The sequence below is a fragment of the Chenopodium album genome, chromosome 12, assembly GCF_948465745.1.
Source record: "Chenopodium album chromosome 12, dcCheAlbu1.1, whole genome shotgun sequence".
NCBI classification, from domain to species: domain Eukaryota; kingdom Viridiplantae; phylum Streptophyta; class Magnoliopsida; order Caryophyllales; family Amaranthaceae; genus Chenopodium; species Chenopodium album.
Window position 1 is genome coordinate 44,592,330 of NC_137845.1, and position 3,780 is coordinate 44,596,109.

Consider the following 3,780-nt stretch of genomic DNA (forward strand, 5'->3'; position numbering starts at 1 on the left):
CGGCTTGTTTGCATCCTTTTATTTGCACTTAGTTCCCTTTCCCTTTATGCATCTTCTTTCCTAGATTTTGCCCCTTTTTCCTACTCTTTTTTGATTTCCATGCTTATGCTTTGTAGGAACCATCGGGGTTTTCAAGAGGAGGAAGCTAAGCTCAAGAAAAGCTGAAGGAAGCAAGATTCAGAAGAGGTTCAGCCAAACCTCCTGAAGGTGTGGCCGAACTAGGGTGTGGCCGAACCTGCTCAGTGGTCCGCCGAACGTCGAGGCAGAGTCAAGAAGCAATTTGGCAATTTTGCAGGAGTGGTCGAACCTTAGAAGTTCGACCAGACCAGGATCAGGGAGGGTCGACCGAACCTACCCTGTAGTCCGGCCGAACCTTCCCAGTGTTCGATCGGACCACTCCTCTATTTCAGCTGGCTCTGTACGGACTATATAAGTCCCATTTTAGAACGTTTTGATGTAATTAGAAAAAAACTTAGTTTTAATTGGCTGCACAATTTTTAGCTTAATCTAGAAAAAGAAACACTATTAGTCTTCACTTGGTAGAGAGAGAAAGTGTGGATTTCTTCATTGATGAACTTGGATTTTGAAGAAGAAGCTTGTTTAATCTTTTGTAGATCTTCAACTTCAATTAATGAGCAATCTCTTACTCTTTCTCTTTACTTTTGGATTTAATTTTGCTTGTTTACTTTGATTTTCCCTCTTTGCTCATTAATCGTGTTGATGCTTATTGATTTGATGATTGATATTGTTGTCAACATGATTTGTGAGTAGTCTCTTAGCCAAGGGTGTGGGGATGGTGTAGTTGCTAATTGTTCATGCTTTTAATATTGAGATTAAGTTAATTGTGATTAAAATCTTTGCATGCTTGATATTCTTTGATCTTCTTGCAAGTGCACATTGTTAGTTGATTAAAGGTGAATCTTTGCTAACAAGGAACGGAAGTTGACTTAGTTAAGGTTCATTTGTATCGATTGTTCTTTGATTGCACCTCCCAATATATGGTTCTAGTGTGGAAACATAGAGGCTATGTTAGGAGAAACCGATTAACCCCGGAAGGCGGTTAGATTGAACCTTATATCGATATTCATGCATGTTTAGTTCACTATTGATTTTCTTTTATGTTATTACATGATCAAGCGGCATCTATACCTACCCATCTTCCTTGGTGTTTAGTTATATTGATTTTAACTCGTTTTATCTTTAGTTTAATCTCTTAGTCATTCCTATCCTTTGTCCCGAGATAGCTTAAAGTCTAGTGATGAATGCGGTGTTTATGTGCTTTTCCCTGTGGTTCGACCCCTCTTCTTGCCATATACTTGTATTAGGATAAGTCGAGTGTTATAAATTGCATTTGATTTAGGTGTAGTTGTCTAACGACACAATTATTCTTTTATCAAATTGGCGCCGTTGCCGGGGAACTGGCTTCCATTGCTATTTCATTGCTTGTTTAAGACTATCTCATTTTTTATTTGTTAGTGTTTGCTACTTTTGTTACTTGTCAGTGCTTACGTTCTTCTTAGCTTTGTTGTATGAACAGAGGACAAACCCGCTCATGATCTTTGATTCCCATCGATCCAAAGCTAGAGAGGTCTTTGTCCCTACTTTGAAGAGAAGCAAGAGCAAGGAGTAGAAATTCTCACACCCCGACAAGAGAAGTAAGAGAATTAGAAGATACTCCACCCTCTTCACCCTCAAGTGAAGAATTAGATAGCCCTAACTCATCATCGAGTCTGGAAATCAACCCTTTCTCAACCTATAAGTTCGAGAGTGAAGAAGGTCCTAAAATGGGAGAGAATACGCCTTTGAGTCGTCTTGGGGCTCCCGAAGCCTTTAGAGCACAAAGAGGGATCCTAACTCCTACTACTCAAGCCAACAATTTCGAGATCAAGCCTAATTTGATTGCTTTGATTGAGAGGAAACAATTCTCGGGTGGAAAGTTTGAGAGTCCTCATGAGCACCTAAAAGAGTTTGAGAAATAATGTGACACAATAAAGGCCAATGGAGTGACTCAAGAATATATTCGCCTCAAGATGTTTCCATTTTCACTAATTGGGAGAGGTTTAGAATGGCTAGAGAAGGAGGTGCCCCCTAATTCTCTCACAACATGGGACCAAGTGACTACGGCTTTCTTGAGGAGGTTTTATAACCATAGGAAGACCGCCAAGGCTCGGTCTTTGATTCAAGGTTTTCTCCGAAAGAGTGCTGAGTCTCTAAGTGCGGCATGGGAACGATACAAAGAGCTTCAACGTCAATGCCCGCATCATGGGATACCCAAGCATCAACTCATTCACACTTTCTATGGAGGTCTCACACCTCAAGGAAGAACAAGCCTAGACGCCGCGGCCGGCGGTCCAATCATGAACAAAGGAGAGGATGAAGTGGGGTGTATTATAGAGGAGGCAGCAAAGCACTATGATGATTGGTATGAAGGAGAAAGGGATGCTACTTCTAGTAAGGGTGTTTATGCATTGGAGAAAGCCAACGCAATCAACAACCTCTCTACCCAAATCTCCAAAATGACCAAGAAAATGGATGAATTGATGAAAGAAAGGTCCAATCCTCACGGTAATACCTCCCCTTCAACCAAGGGAGGCAATGGTATGGATACTTTCTCCTCCTCTTCTTACGATACAATGCCCCAAGGATGCATGTTTTGTTCTAATTGTGAAACCTATTATCATGATACCTCCCATTGTGTATATGCTTGTGAAGTTCAACCCCTTTCCCATGAACATGATGATAATATGGAAAATGTCAATGCTATGAATTTTGCTCCTAGAATGGGGAATGTAGGGAACTTGAGGCCAAACTCCAATCAAATGGGGAATTGGAATCAAGGTGGAAACCGTGGTTGGAACCAAAGTGGGGGTGGTTATGATAACCAATACCATGGTGGGGGAGGCCCTTCCAATTTCAATGGAAGAGGCTACTCTATCCAAAGGGGGTATGGTAATCAAAACCAACAACCTAATTCCCGATACCATGACCATCAAAATCAAAATTTTGGTGATCAAGGTAACATGGGAAATAATCAACAAAGCAATGTTCCTAACCAAGGCACCGGAGGCAATAGGGGTCAATATGTTTCTAACTATGCCCAAACTAATAGGCCTCTGGGTTTCCATCAACCCCAACTTCCTCCACCTCAACAACCTCTTCAACTTGAAGCCCCTCCAAATGATCCCGTGATGGCTAAATTAGATGCTCTATTGAAAATGCGTGAGGAGGATCAAAAGAAACATGAAGAGGCCCAAAAATGCACCAATTCTCACATGAAAATTCTTGAGACCTAAATTGCTCAACTTGCATCTAATTCATCCCCTCCTTCTTCTTCTTCTTCTTCTTCTTCTCACATTCCAAGTCAAGGAGTCAACCCAAAACCTTTGTATGCCGTGACAGCTAGGAGTGGGAAGGTAGTAGGGAGTGACCCTTTAGTTGAGGAAGAACCCCAAGAAGAGGTGGAGTTAGAGCATGAGGGTGAAAAAACCAATGAGCCATTGAGTGTTGAAAAGGAAAAACTGATCGCGGGGTTTAAGTAGTGTCGTTGGTCTACTAACCCTAATCAAATTAGAAATTTATAATACCTAAACTACCCTGATACGAGTATAGGGGTAAGTAAAGGGTCGAACCCAAAAGGACTAAGTGTATCAATCTATGCTAATTAGACTACTAGGAAAGCTTGTGAGATAGAAAGAGGTTCAACTAAACACTACTAAGAGCAAATAACTAAAACTAGGGAAAGTGGAATCCAAATACATCAATGCATTTAACAATATCAAA

General features: G+C 41.0%; 1 non-coding gene across 1 annotated transcript; it reads right to left on the reverse strand.

The window, feature by feature from the left end:
- Positions 1-2,163: 2,163 nt before the first annotated feature.
- LOC145573542 (small nucleolar RNA R71) lies at positions 2,164-2,269 on the reverse strand. The gene has a single exon (XR_014097534.1). It is a non-coding gene; the product is annotated as a small nucleolar RNA R71 (small nucleolar RNA).
- Between the last annotated feature and the right edge of the window lie 1,511 nt (positions 2,270-3,780).